Here is a 15999-nt window from a genome sequence, read left to right as displayed (position 1 = left end):
TCGCGTGGTGGTGCTCACCTGCTGCAAGTCGCTGGAACTGTGCCATTCCTCGCGACGGAGACGAGCCAGCTTTTTTATCCCCCGCTCGGGTCCCCTTTCAATTAATCCTGGCTGCCTCGCCCCCGAATTATCGGATGACACTTTTTGAGGTTTCAGCGATTAATTTCTGCCAGGTATTCATTTTTCGCGCCAGGCGAGCGCGCGGTAAAAAAATGTCGGACATACTCTGCATTGTTGCTCAGGGATGCAGAAAATGCCTGGGCGCGTGAAAAGGGGGCTTGTGGGCTCAAGCCCCCCGGAAGCTAAAAGAGCGGGTAAAGAATAAAGAAAAGAAGAGACAGAAAATAAGAAAGGCGAGAAAATAGGAAGTTTGACCTTTCAAAAAGTGTCCAAATAGAGTTAAAATTTTAAAAAATTCCAGATGTGTTAAATGCAACAATTTGGCTGCATTTTACGCTTTTAGCATTTTAGGCTGAAAGAAAAAAAAATAACGTAATTTTTCAGCAGGAATTGTTGGAAAATCTGCGTCACGGAAGCTTCAAAATGCTTTCAAATAAATTTAAATTTCGAAAATTTTCCGGGGGAGGCCTCTAAAATAGGAAGTCTTCCGTATCCCCCCTTAGAATGGAGGAGGGAACCCCGTTCACTAGACCAAGCCCCCCTCGAAACAAAATCCTGGCTACGTGCCTGCGTGAAGGTACGAAAAATTTCAATATTCACCCATTGAAATCTTATTTTACAATATTACATGGGAGGAGTAACGTCCGTCACGTTCCTAGAATTCCTTTTTTAAATAAATAGAACAAAAACGGAAAACATCCTTACTAATAGAATTTTTCTCTTTGATCTGTTCCAGGTACATTGTATCTTCCTTAATTGAGTAATTGACTTGCAATCAAAATCGCTATACCATACGACCTGCATTTGCCGTAAGCAAAAGTTCCATTTTTTTTTCTTAATCTTAACCTTAAACATTTTGTAAGGCGCAAAACCCAACCTGTACAGTAGCGAGAGGTGGACGATCGATTATCAATATTTCCCCATTTGAAGCTGTGGTAAGGAATCGATTATTAACCTTCTCTGGGATAGCGTTACGAATTCGTAACAATGAATTGGTCGGGTTTTTAAAAATTAAATCTTCCCTCTATGGCATGATTTTGCAAATTTTCATTAGATTTTCCTTGTTTTGAATAACTGATACCCAAAAATTCAAAATTTTGAAAAAAAATTGGTACTCCATGTTTTTTACGCAAGCTACAAAATAGATTAATGTCCCCCAGAATCTGAGATCCAAAATTAATTCATGCCTTGGGGGGTTAAGGCGCTCGTTGCAAACGCCTTCACTGAAAAAAAAGTGAAGTTGATTTAACATTCTGGATGTAAAAAGAGTGTGCGAGAACTTCCAAAATGCTAAATTACCTACTATAGCAGTCAGTTTTACATCTTGACATTGCTAAAGTAGCTTCTGTAGCAGTTAATTTAGCATTTTGTTAGTTTTCGCACACTTTTTTAACATCCAAAATGTAAAATCAAGTTCACTTTTTTTCAGTGAATTGTTTATCGATCAATTTCCATCGGTTTAAATGGCAGATCAATCGATATATCGCAAAGCACGCCACGCTGCTGCTTGGACCTCTGCATGCGAGTCAAGTTATTTTCTTGGTAACTTAACATTTCTCCCTTCAGCGCTCAATTTCCCGCGGCATTCTCGGTGGTGAGAGTGGTTTGATTATCAGCTCTCCCTACCCCCGCGATTTGCATATCAGGGGGGTGTAAACGAGTGATATTGTTTTGTTAGCGGGTGTGACTCGTTTTGCATTATGCAAACGCGCACTCGAAATTAAAATAATTATCTTCCGCCCCATTAATTTCTGTATGACTGTTTCTAGATAATTACTCTCCGCTGCATCCAAAGAGCGTTCAGAGCCAGGGAAGGTTCATTAAAATAACATTTTTTGCACCTCTTTAAATATTTTATACTCATTTTTAAACGGCCAGATGAAAGGGCTCATATTTTTTTACGGTCTCACGATTGCTTCCGCGGAGTTTTTTACGGAGTCATTCGTATTGAAAAATCCTTTTGGTCGGCCAATCAGCTTTTCAGTAGTGTAGTTCAAAGTATTATTCGTAAGTGCGCTCTTAAATTTGTATTAAAAGTGCACTACAAAAAGAAACGATTGGATATTTGCACGTTTGTTACATAAACATAGTGAAAAGAAAGGACCCAAAATATTCCCTCACAGCTTTGTCGTATATCGTCGACTTAAGAGAAATGATGCTCTATACGCCTTTGTGACGATACGCACAGGAAAGAAGTACACTGAAATCTAAGTTTCTTTAGAACTGTTTGTTTTAGAGGAAAAACCAACCATGAAACACCATCTCATTGATTTTTCCATCCTTTGGAAAACACTGTCAGCAGAGGAAACATTATTCTGGGGGAAAAGTTAAAAATAGGATGATGGCTCAGAGTGCAATGAACTTATAGGTGTGATTCAGATATTGCTACTTTACATTTTTCCCGCAAAAAACATTTAATTTGAAAAAACAGAAAAAAAAGAAAAAAATTGGATTCCATCACTGAATACTTAAAAACGATAAATTTTGACATGTTTGTCTGCAGTGACGGAATTTTTATCAAAATTTCATTGTTTTTGAAAAAAAATCTAACTCGATCATCTCAGCATTCAATTTGTCGGAAAAGGTGTCGCTTTTTGACCAATCAGGAGCTGCCTAAGTCCCAACCCTTTCGACCAAGAAGATATAAAGAATGGATACTGGAAGTCGAAAAAAATGTATTTTGTCGTTGATAATTACGCTTCATCTGTTATATCCTCATTGAGGAATACATCGAGCAGCATTCCTGTTATGCGTATGGAGTTTTCTGTAAACCGCACAGAATATTCAACAAATATTTCAAACTATGATGTTCATCAATATGTGTCTATGACAACAAAAATATTAGCACAAAATCTAAAACATGCACCTCAATTATGAAGAGCAATTCAACGGGAGCGAAATTACACTTTTTATGCAACAATACGAATGAAAAAAAGTTCGAGGCAATGTCATGAGCTTTGATTATATTGCTTGATTTCTGAGAGAAAAAAAAAAGAAAAAAAGAAAAAAAATCGAAGGTAAAGCATTAAGCTAATTTGAAGAAGCCATCGGGTGAACCTATACTCTGGAGCAGAGGAATCAATTAATCCAGCGAAGCATCTCTGAGAGGAGCAATAGAACAGCGTCATCCTACGGAAGAGAACAGTAACTCCAGTCTGAAGTGATTCTCAAAGCGCATAAGAGTACACGTTAAACACGGCTCACATCCGAGTGAAGTTACTGCTGTCGTCTGTAGGAACGCTGAAGACGAGAGAGAACAACTGTGTTACAGAAAAGAGCACTAACTACATTCTGAGGTTGGTCTCAAAGCGTATAAGTACACGTTTTAACCGCGGTTCATGATCGAATGGACTTACGGCTTTCTTCTGTAACACGGTGGAACATCGCTGTGAATGCCCTCGCGAAACAGAGGTAGCTCCTCAAATGCATCGAGGCTATTAGACTATTAGCGGTTTTTTAAAGCCCTTCCCCCCCTTTCCCTCCCTGCAGTTGCTTCGTATTCAAAATTCCAGCAAGGTTGCCATGTCTCCATAAAATAAGGCGATGGCAACTTTAAGGGCTAAGATTTTTCTTTATCATAGCCGAAGGTATAACTTTCCCTCGTGTGCAGTCTCAATTTTAATAGCCTGTTGATTGAATGAGCCATAATTTTAGAGAATTTTTCCTCGAATTTTTCACGGAGAAAAATAAGTCATGGCCGCGCATTAATCTTTTAAGGGAATGTGCTGCACCTCGCTGTTGGATGTAGCGAAACTTGGTGTGGCTAAATTTCAGTGTATTAAAGCCCAGCCAAAATGAATTTGGAATGGTCAATACAACCAAAAATTCGCCTTGGACCACTTTTTTTCAGTGTTTGATAAATTAAAAAAATTATCATCGAATGAGTATGTCACTTACTTTTTCAAGGTGAAATACCACACAAATCACGTTACGCTAATCAGAAATGTCTGACGTATATTCCGCAATACATACAATTCGCGAGGTCCGTATCACGCATTCTAGAAACAGATCAATCTAGAGATCTATCATAATCAGATCTATCATAACGCCCGCCACGCCACTGTAATGAGCCAACCCGACCGCTATTCACTCTTGAGTGCGCCAATAACGTGCATTTTCCGACAAAATATCAGAATCCAATATTTCGACTCAATCGAACATAAATTTTACCGTTTCCTACGAGAATGGATTCTCGTAGGCAATGCTTTAACTATTAATAGCTGTTATCTGCTAACAATTTCAGGACTCAGCTCACCTCGAGTTGAGTCCGCACCTTCATGAACTGAGATCCCTACCCCCCGCGGAAGATTTCAATTGTTTTTGAACACTGGGCGGCAACAAGTCCTCAATTCCTTATCGTGGAGAACATCTCCTCGAATTCAACCGAGGCTCCACTAGCGTGCTTTTTGCATTTTTCTCCGCTAAACCTCTCCGGTTCACTCCAGTCAGTCAACCGGGCGCGGCGCGGAATCAAAATTGAAACTTAATCTGAAAAGTAAGTAGCGGAATTGAAGCTCGCATCGCCGCTGAGCCGAGGTTCCATGCCCTACTTCCGCGCAGACGGAGGAAGAGAAGAAAAGGCGGATTTATAAGTGCAATGACAATGCACAAGTCTCGGGGCGTTCCTTTTGAACGTAAAAACGGAGTTCGGAGCACGGTTCTTAGCTTTCAACACGCTTTTAATGACGGAGGAAAGTTCAGAATAACTTCGTATTAAATAGCTCGGGAAACTTCCCATCACCTCGGGCCCTTCGCGGGGAAAGAAATTCGCAGGCCACAGGTGTTTTTAAAAACGCATTAGTCTCTCTTCGACTGAGGGTTATTCATAAGGATTCCTTTCATTTCTACTTTTTGTAATCTCTAATGGGGCACTAGACGAGGTATGAAGTATTCTGCCGTCCTAAGGAAAAACGCCGTATGAACATTCGAGAGTTGCCAAATTTCCCCCACAAAATCTTAATTTTTGAGGTAAAGTCATGAAATATTTTTCCTTAAACTTTGAAGGATCTTTAAGTGAAATTGCGAGCAAAATTACCCGAAGAGTTCAAAGAAAAATATTCATAAGTTTACCGAGAAATTCGTGCTTTATCATAAGAAGTGTGGCAACGTCTACAGGTTCATACGCTGTTCTTCCTTAGCAAGGCAATTGTACGCTGTTCATTGTTTTGACGCATCAAAATTTGACGCTGAAAATGATTCAATCAACAGGAAGCTAGGGTATTAATTTCTGGAGAAGGTATAACTAATTATAACTCATTAAGAAATAATAATTTCAAAAACACTGATAACGTCGCATTTGTATTGTATAATTTAGAATTAGTCTAAATTCATCAGACGTTGCCTAATTTTCCCTTGTGTTATATTTATTCAACATAAAATCAAGCAACACTGAAACTTGAAGCTTTGCGAATACGTTTTTCAGAGGTTAGTGTAATTTCGCAGAAAGTTGAAAGGCGTTAGTCAGTTCAGTTCTTTTGTTAAACAAGTAAGACATGAAAGAAAATTTGGCAACGCGTAATGCAATTAGGCAGATTTGTCGAATCCGTCCATTTTTGTACCATATGATCAGTGTCAAAAAGAAGCAGATGACTTCCGAACTTCCCTGCGCTTGAATCACTTTCTAGGTGAAACTTCGAAGGTAAAACTTATTGTTTTAATAAACTCATACCATAGAGGCCCATTGTGTGCCGCTTTTATCGTTCCACTGTGTCGTCATCATTGCTTGGCGATAAAACCACAATAATTTATTCAACTATGATTATCTCTAGAATAATTTATTTTGAATAAAATCTTAATAAAAAGGGAACTGTACACAAAACTATATTTGCTATGTTAAACGAGATTTTTGTCATGTCTGTTGAGATTTCTTTTTGGTTATTCTGGTCTTATTTATGATAATTTACAGTTAAGGGATGAAAAATATGTGTCTCTTAGTTAATAACCTCTTCAAATGGAAGAAATCGCTCCTCGGAATATGAAGGAACAGATAGCAGATAAAATACGGCCAGTCGGTGGATACAACTTAATTAACTTCGGTGTGAGGTTGGGTTGCGTCGCCAAATTTGAAGGCGAACTAGCACAGCGATTTTGTCTTGAAGCGACGCATGCACCGCGCCGCACAACCCGTTACGCTTATTTCCCGATGAGGAGGGATGAAAATTATGTTGCCGTGATAAGGAAAAACGCCGTATGAACCTTCGGATGTTGCCAAATTTGCTTTCATCAAACATAGGTTTTCTAAGAAAGAAATGAATATTTTCCTATCAATGTTTTCAGAGATGTTTTTTCGCGATTTGAACTATATCATGTGAAAATTTAAAAGAAAAATATTCATTTTTTTCTTATAAAAATCTGTACTGTATCGAGAGATACTTGGCAACATTCGGGTGTCTATACGGCGTTCTTCCTCATGATGGCAGTATGTGTCTGTCAATCAATTGACAATTCCTCAAATGTTGGATATAGGTCCCTGGGATACGTAGGAACATCCAAAACACAGCCAATCGGGAGATACAACTTAATTAACTTCGATGTAGTGTTGGGTTGCGTCGCTAAATTTGAAGGCGGACTAGCAGCGATTTTGTTTTCAAGCGACGCGGCTACGCATCGGTTGAAGATCGTATATTAGACATGCTGATGAGCGTATAGTGTTCTTTCCGAGTATACCATTCAGAGTCATACAATTTTTTTATGATTTTTCTTTCTTATTATTTTACTAATTTTATTATTCTTGTTTATATGATAATTTATCAAAGATTTAAATCTTCAACTAACATATGTTTTAGATAACCGGTTTCTGGAGTCTGGCAAATGGATCCGATAAACGGTCAATAAATATATTTAGTTTTTTTCGTCAACTCATAATAAGGCGAGCCGCAACTCTCAGAGCACATCTCCAGGTCTAATTGCTCATCCTTTCGAAACGTGCATTTTCCTTACACAGGCGTCCCGTTTTCGTGTACTGCCGTGCTGAGGGAGAACGCCGTATGAACATTCAAGAGTTGTCAAATTTCCCCGAATAAAACATGTATTTTTGAAGAAAGTTATGCATATTTCTCCTCGAAATTTTCAGACTTTTTGGATAAAATTACAACAAAATCCTTTTAAAAATTGGAGAAAAAATATTCACAAATTTTCCTGAAAACTCGTGATTATCGAAGGAAATTTGGCAACGTCTGAAGGTTCATACGGCGTTCTTCCTTAGCACGGCAGTATAGCGTCTAAGCCCGTTGAGAAAGTTCAAAAACTTGAAGGAAAGCCGGCGTCTCGACGTCTCCGCGACGAGAATTCCCCATCTCGGTCGCGATAAGCCAAGAGGCAGTGGGAAAAGTGCACGTAGACAGGAGTGTGGCGGGTGGGTGGATGTGGGTGCATGTCGCGCGGCGGCTGGCAACTCCTTTGATTAGCATAATACGATATTCACTTTTCAAAGGATTCTCAAACTCGGCTCCGGGCGCGAGCTCCTTTTTCGCGCGGCTATTGGAATAACGCATTGATTTCGCATCAATCATTCCTCCCGGCCCGGAGCCCCTCCAGCGACGTCCGTGCGAGCCCGCGTTGCCCAACTTTTTCGGGTATATTTCGCTGTCTTGTTTAGAGTCTGTTCCATACATATGAGGACATGCACTGAAAAAAAAAATTATGGGCTGTATAGACATACCGCCCGTTCCGGGCTCAGAGGTCGGAAATTCTGGGGTGCTGGAGCGGTAGCTTCGACTGCTCCGGGTGCTACACCCGGAACTTTCGGCGTCTGAGCGCGGCACGCGGGCGGTATGTCGATACATATAGCCCGCAAGTACAGCTTCCAAGGCTGGAGTTTTTTTTTTTCAGTGGGGGATGCAGACATTTTCCAACCTCTTCCCGAGTATTGGCTTTCCCGCATTTTTGACAGAAATTCATGACCAGTTCCTTCTGAAGGCTAACTTGCACACTTCCACCGCTAAAACGCCGTAAAAACAAAAAAACAAAAGTCAAAAAAAAAGAAGAAAAGAAGAGCGAGAAAATGTGACTGGATTTCTTCGTTTTTTCCCAATCTCTACGGAAGCCCCCGTTTTACGCGGAAGGGCCTGTCGCATGACAAAGGCGGATCCAAGGATCCATCTGGGGCGTAGGGGACGTAAACTATCTCCCCCCGTCCCCTCCCCCCGAAAAAAAAACAGGAGGAAGGAAAGGGAATAAAGAAAGAAGGAGGGAACGGAGGTTAGAATAAGAAGGAACGCTCAGATTTGGTAATTATCCATGACAAAATTGACTCAAACTGCCTGTTAGATGTTTTAAAATTTTGAAAATTTTCTGGAAGGAGCCCCCCGGAACCCCCTTACGCCCCTTTGATGGTTTTTTTTAAAAAATGTTCCGTAAGAACGTAGAGCGTACAAGTTTTTCGTAAAAGAAAATGCGACTTGGCAAACTCTGCTATCATGGCTTTCCGCCACGGTTCCTGACTTCCAGTCTTGAGAAACGCCTCCCCTTTCTCAATCTGCGGTATTTTCCTATTTTCCGGCCAGACAAGAAAATACAAGCATATTAATCATCATCCTGTTGATCATATATTCATCGCACTTTGACGGATTGATCGCTGCTGAGGTGAGCAACGATTTTTGTCAGGCTGCAAGGGACCCTGAAATTCTGACCCCTGACAAATTAGGGTTGTCCGGGTGAAAAATGTATGTACGCACAACATGAAAAAATTATACACATCTCAAAGCCGTACATTCTCTAGATTTTCCCTCAGGGATAATATTTGTTAGTTCTTGCTTCTTTAAATGGATATCTGTAAACAGGCTGTTACCTGTAAGAACGGTGCATCTTTTAATAATCAATTAAAGGTGTTTTGAACACTGGCATGTAATATCTCACGAGATTACGTCACTCAGAAAAGAAAGGATTGAGTGCGATTTGGATACAGGCAACTCAAGACGGTATACGTAACCTTATCAACACGCTTACGTTTACATTTTAGGCTGTTCGGATGGTTTTCATACCAAATTTTATATTTCCTGTGTGATGCAAGTATGGGAGGAATTATGAAAAATCACAGGGGAATCGTGAAGAATTTCAAATTTGGGAAAAATATGGAAAAAAATGACAAAATTGACTCCAACTGCACATTAAAACTTTAAAATTTTGAATACTAACGGGGGAACTCCCCATCCCTCCTCTCGTTCGGAGTGTCTAGATCTGCCAATGGTATTTCTTCTCTTTTTCCTCTACTATGTACCATCTTCCTCACCGCTTTTTCTCCTCCTTCATAGAAGATAATATCTCCGCAAACTAGGAAACGGCGATTTGACATTCGGTCAGATCTTCTTACTCTTTGCACCTCAACCATCCAACGAACCGTCAAAGCACGATTCTGTGCCACGTGTCGTCGCTCCTCAGACGGGAGGGCTTATCTTAATTTCCACGTGTGCCCGGCTTTACATATAAATCCATGCTCTCTGAGGCTCACGTAGAAATCGAGTTACGCTCTTACGTCAACAGAGCGACGATGTAACTAACCCATCACTGAAACAATGTACCACTAGACAAGGTACGAATTTCAGCATTCTGATGCATGTTACTCAACCAAAATTTCACGTAAAATACGATACGCACAACGAAAATTACTGAAATCAACTCCTTACGAAGATATTTAATGATTCCTGATGCGTGAATTCAAACCACCCGCTCATGAAAACTCAATGCTCTACGTGATTCACATCGCGCGCTAAACGTTATCATGACAGTCTCTGCGATATAAAAATCTGGCAACCTCAATCTTGACGCTTTGGCTCAGCTATGGCAGATTGCTTATCGTTTGAAAAACATATGGCGGGAAATGAACATTGCTCGATTGAGAAGCTTGCTGAAACCGTTGTAGTGCACGATTTGACGCACGTAGAGCTTTGATTTTCTTATGAGCGGGCAGTTTCAAATTCCTCGTAGCCAATGTGAAATGAAAACGTTAATATCTTCGTTAGGAGTTGGTTTCAGTAATATTCGTTGTGTGAATCGTGTTTTACGTGAAATTCTTGTTAAGAAACATGTATCAGATTGTTTAAATTCGTACCTTGTCTAGTGGTCCATTCGAGGCAAAAGCGGCAACTCTTCTTTGGAGCGATTGCAAGTGCCGATGCATTCCTCGGCAGCAATTTCTTCGATTCAGCGGGGGTTTCTTCAATTTGTTATTCTCCTTTACGGCTCGGATGCCGCTCCCCCAACCGGCGCGGTGGCCCGGGAGAACGGCTAATAAATTAAACATGAAAAACATAGACGCGCCTACGAGTTGAGGAGTATGCAAGCGTGAATACACGGGTTTAGAGTTTAGAGGGTATCAGTCTGTTGCCGGCAACTCATAACATTTGTCAATTCTCTCACAACTCTTCGGCATTTTTCGCGCCGGCGACGACGTATCGGAGCGGGCTTACGCTCTCGCTCGAATCAACTCGGGTTACGCATTCAAAACGTCTCGGAGGGTTTGTTTTCCGCTGCGCTGTGTTGTGCTTACCGGAATTCATTTCCAGGAACGTGCTCGGTTTTCTTTCCTTCCTGGCAATGATTTCCTTGAAACTACTCTCATTTTATCGAGACCTACACTGGAAAAAAAAAAAAAAAAAAACATATTGGATCTAAAGTCCAGACTCTTGAAAACATTGACAAGAAAAAGGACTCTTGATTCAATCAGATTTAAGCTTAAATCAAGAACCAAGCCTCTTAATTTGAGCGGATTTCCTTTTGATTTAAGCTTAAATCTGATTGAATCAAGAGTCCTTTTTCTTGTCAATGTTTTCAAGAGTCTGGACTCGAGATCCAATGTGTGTTTTTTTTTTTTTTTTTTTCTTTCCAGTGTGCCTACTTAAAGAGCCATTCAATGAATACGTAACGTTGAATTTTGATTATTGGCCCCCCTCTCTATTCTCTCCGTAACGCACTCATAACTCAACGTCGTTTTCCTCACGAAAGAACGTGACTGAATTTTAATTTTGCCAAATTTTGCCGCGTAAAGTGCATTTTTACCGGGCTAAGTTTGGGAGCTCGGAACTGAAAATTTCACTAATTTTTCTTCTGATCCCTAGCGAAAATCCTTTTTTTTCAAAAACTTGAATGTTTCCTTAATATACGTCCGGGATTTAGAAGTATATAAGAAAATCGAAATTTTCCTGCCCGCGGCGAGTGCAGCCCCTGGTCTAAGTCGAGCTTAAAAGCGCATAATCCACCCGAACACCCACCGTCCAAAACTTCGTAGGAAGCAAGTTTAAAGTCGTAGTTTCAGAGTAGTAAGTTCGTAGTTTCGTAGTTCATAGAATCATTACTGAACGAATGCTTGGCCCCGTAAAATAGCACTGTTGGGTGATTAATACTGCCGATAGTGCCGATACCACTAAACCACCTTGGGCGTGTCCGCTTTTGCCTATCTTTTGACAGGAAGGCGAATGTACCCGCAATGGCTCTTCAATTTCCTTTCAGAGGAGTAATGCAGTACCCTTTTAGCAACTGTATTCGTCTTTTTTTTTACTTTTAGTATTTTACCAGGTAAAAACTCCTGGCAAGAAACCTATCTTTACAATTTTTCCCTTCAAATTGTCAAATTGTACATACTATGAACATTTTGAGCAGTGTGATGAATCACTATCTTGATAACGAAAGTTTTCTTTAGCGCAACCAGAAATTAGCGAGATAAGTTGCTTTCGCATAGCAATGAATCCAACGCTCTCTAACGTAGCAGTGTAGCACCTTATTGTTCGCATCCTTGCTAAGGAATAACGTCGTATAAACCATCAGACGTTGCCAAAATTCCTTTGATAAAAACTAATTTCCTGGTGAACTCATTGATATATTTCTTCCAATTTTTCGGATAATTTTGTTCGCAATGTCTCCTGAAAGCTCCCGAAAATATCGAGTCCAAATATCTATATTTTCCCTCATAAATATACATTTTATAGAGGGAAATTTGGCAACTCTCGAACGTTCTTACGGCGGTTTTTACTTAGCAAGGCAGTATTGGCATTATGAGAAGGTCGCGATAAGGCAAGATTGAGATCGAGAAAATCCGTATACGGAATGTGTCTGCGTTACGTCTTACGCAGTAATGCTGCGTATAGTAGTCGCCCTTTTCAATGCAAATAAAATGAGAGAAGGTGGAACATAAAAAGAAGAACTCATCCAACAAGACTGGACGGGAGTTTACGAAGGAATATTTACCGAACGGGACGCTTTCAAATAAATATTTATTTGAATAATCCCGTGCACAACGGCTGCATTTAGATCATGATTGAATTGAAACGAAGGAGGCAGTAAAGCCACCGCCTTTACGAACCGTTTTCCAGCACCATCATTTCAATGTGCGATGGAAGAACACCGTATGATCATTCAGAAGTTGCCAAATCACCCCGTGAAAATTTTCTTTTTTGAAGAAATTAGAGTCCCTTTACACTGAGAGTCTAGACAATGTGAATCCATTTCTGATTGGTTCCCGTATTTTAAGCCTTCGCAGTGTCACAAACGGGAATAAAGATTACATTTTCACCGATTGCAAAGATTATAATCTGGAATGGACCAGGGAATTACGGGTTCGGCGAGGAACAACGGAAATGAGAGAAGGAGCGGAGAAAGGAATTTGAGAATGGGCCGATCAAAGATTACAAAAAACGTTCAATTTCTGTAATATTTATTCCCGTTTGTGACTCCATGAGGGGGTGTTGTCTTGACTCTCAGTAAAAAGGGACTCTAGAAGATATGTTTTGAATGTTTTGTTGTAAACCTCGTCGACACGCTGAATTAAATTGCGAGTATAATTCCCTGAGAATTCCAAAGAAAAATTATCGCTAGTTCTCCTTCTTTATAGGGAGAGTTGAGACAACGCGGCTTATGGATGTCACAAACTGGAATAAAAATTACACAAATCGGACGGTTTTTGTGACCTTTGATCAACCCATTTCCGAATTCCTGTCTCCGTTCCCTTTCTCATTGCATTTGTTCCTTGTCGTACCCCCGGTTCCCCGGTCCATTCCAGTTTATAATCTTTGCAATTGGTGAAAATGTAATCTTTATTCTTGCTTATGACATTGTGAAGGCCTGAACAACGGGAACCAATCAGAAATGGATTCGAATTGTCTTTACTATCAGTATAAAGGCCTGGATTCACGCTCAAATTTCCGTCAATTTCCGATTGAAATTATGACAAAAATGGCCGTCGAGAGTTATCGAAGTTGGTATCTAAAATTAATTAAAACAGCGAATTGATTAAAATAAGCATGAAACAAGAACTGTCGTGCGGAAATGAGATGACGGATGAGACCCACAATTCCATCATCTACCATCAAATTTTTGCAGGCCGCAAAAAATTGATGGTAGATGGTGCGCACCAGTCACCATTTGATCGGAAATTGATGGCAATTTGAGCGTGTATCCAGGCCTTAAAGGTACTGCAGTTCTCCCTGTACTGGAAAAAACACATTGGATCGAGAGTCCAGACTCTTAAAAACATCGACAAGAAAAAGTACTCTTGATTCAATCAGAATCTAGCTTAAATCAAGAACCAAGCCTCTTAATTTAAGCGGATATCGTTTTGATTCAAGCGAAAATCCGATTGAATCAAGAGTATTTTTTCTTGTCAATGTTTTCAAGAGTCTGGACTCTAGATCCAATGTGTTTTTTTTCAGTGTGAATGCCGTATTTTATAAAAAGAGATTTGGCAACATCAAAATGCTCATACAGCATTGGAAACTGAATGAAACTGGAAGTGACTCATGTGTGCTGCCTCCGTACGGTGGATCTCAATGAGGCTTCAAAGGCAGGATAAAGAATTGCCTTCGCTCGGAGTGAGGGTCTCAGCTTGGGTATGTAAAGGCCAGATAATAAAAACAAACGAGGGAAAATATGATAGATGGGGAACCGAGCCGGGCCGCCGCTGTGATAAAAAGGGGGCACTTAGCGAGGGCAGTAAGGCTGCGTGCGCCCGACTCGATAGACAAAGCGCCGAGGGGCGAGGGGGTTGTTTTCTATTACTCAATGGAAAATGAAATATGCAGCGAAAACGCACCAATTGCTTCGAGTCCTTATCGGGTTGCCAAGTGTTCCCAGCGTCACGCCGATCGTGAGGTATCGCATCATCGAAATCATCTCGACCCCTTGTTTTGTTGTTTTTCTGTTAATTCCTGTGATAAATTCAAATCTAAATCACGGGAAAGGAGAATGTATTTGCTGAATATTAGGGGTGGTATCGGTATTTTTTCGTAGTTGCAGGCCTCCCCCCCCCTTCCCGTTGCAGATTCAAAAATAATTGTATTTTTAGTTCGTAGCTTGTTTGAAAGATAAGAAACATACGCAGGAAAAACATGTACAGCGTGATTCAAATATTCAATGATTCAGTGTGTCTAATAACGAGTTTTTTTTCAGTTAAATGCTATGATCTTATACTTCTATGTAAAACTAGTCCGTTTCATTTGTTTTGCATCCCAAAGGGAAAATTATTTCAAACATGAGTGTCTAAGGGAGCTTCTTTACTTACTGTTTGCTGCTGAGACCGTCATTGGCTCTATTCTTTTCGGTGCCAAACACCATTGGTTTTGAGGAATTCGATTTTTCGGAAAACTGATGGGTGAGAAAAAAAAATTAAGGCTATTTTCGGCTTCTACAGCAAAACAAAATCTTTACTGGGCCAACTAGACACCTGAATGAAACAATTTTCTTCTCCTTAGATGCAGAACAAAGGGCGGATAGTAAACTTTGACTGGCAAAACTTCACAATAATACACAGTGAGGACAATTTTGTAGGATAATTTTCTGTGTATTTAGGAATGCAGAATTCGAAAATGATCTTGGTTAGACCAAGAGTGGCACCTAGCTTTAATTTCCAGTAACATTTAGTTTTCCTAAGTAAATCCGTTTTTTTAGAAAAGTCCCGATTTCCCAGAAAATTGGTTGGTTTCGGGAATACACTGAGACCATTATCGGATTCAGTTTTAAAAATTACCGTTAAAAATTCCTTTTTTTAGGTGCAGACCTATGTTAGAAGCCAGAAGGATGATCCCAAACCGATCCGCCTTCTATTAAAACGATAGGCAAAAGCGGGCACACTCAAGGTGATTAAGTGGTATCAGCAGATCTCCCATTGATCTCTCATCATAGCATTGCTCTCTCTAGGGCTATGCGCTTGTTCAGTACCAATTCTGTAGCCTCTGTCTCTCTGAAACTACAACTTCAAAGCCGTCACTAAAATTTTACTTGAAGCAATTAATTCCTCTCTAGACGCAACAAGTATTCGCCTCAACGCAACTAAAATCTGCCGAGGAAAGCTGTTTTCCCGCGACAACGAGTACGATTTTTCTCATGCAGCGAAGAGGCGACGCGACGATAAGTGCCGTCGAGAAAAGCAGCTGCCTCATGCACGCGAGAAGCTATTCACAAATTTCGTCGGGTGCTCCTGACAAAGACGTGAGAATGTGTGCGGCTTCGAGCGTGTGCGACGTAAATGTGTGCGGCTTGTGGTCGCGCGGGCAACTGTTCGGCAACGTTGCCGCCTCGTGCATAATTTACCCGAATATTACCATCTCTCAACACGCGAGTGTGTGGCAAAACGGCAACTATCGGGGGACTCTCGTGTCTGGAGCGGAGTATAAACTGGGAATCTTATTTGCAAACAAATTCGAATCTCGGTGCCCACCTCTGGCGGGCCTTGTCTGCCGCATAATCTGATTTGGGTGCACCGTGTTTGCCCCAAAACGAATTAAGTGCCACGCTCCGGCGACAAAATGCTATTAGAGTGGTTTTAATGGCGGAGTTACTTTCGACGGCAGGCCCGGGTGGCTCCCGACCTTGACGCAACCCAAGTAGCTATATGAGGAACTTGCATCTCAATCCTTTTTTTTTCTGTCGATCGAAAGGCTTTTATCTAAAAAC

At 40.7% G+C, this 15999-nt stretch overlaps 1 protein-coding gene across 1 annotated transcript in view; it reads left to right on the top strand.

Annotated features, from left to right (window-relative positions):
* tinc (transmembrane protein tincar) overlaps window positions 1-15999 on the top strand; it is a 269869-nt gene that overhangs the window by 160845 nt on the left and 93025 nt on the right.

Source organism: Bemisia tabaci, chromosome 8, assembly GCF_918797505.1.
Source record: "Bemisia tabaci chromosome 8, PGI_BMITA_v3".
NCBI classification, from domain to species: Eukaryota; Metazoa; Arthropoda; class Insecta; order Hemiptera; family Aleyrodidae; genus Bemisia; species Bemisia tabaci.
Note: the sequence above shows the minus strand (reverse complement) of the source record. Positions and strands in the feature narration are given on the sequence as shown.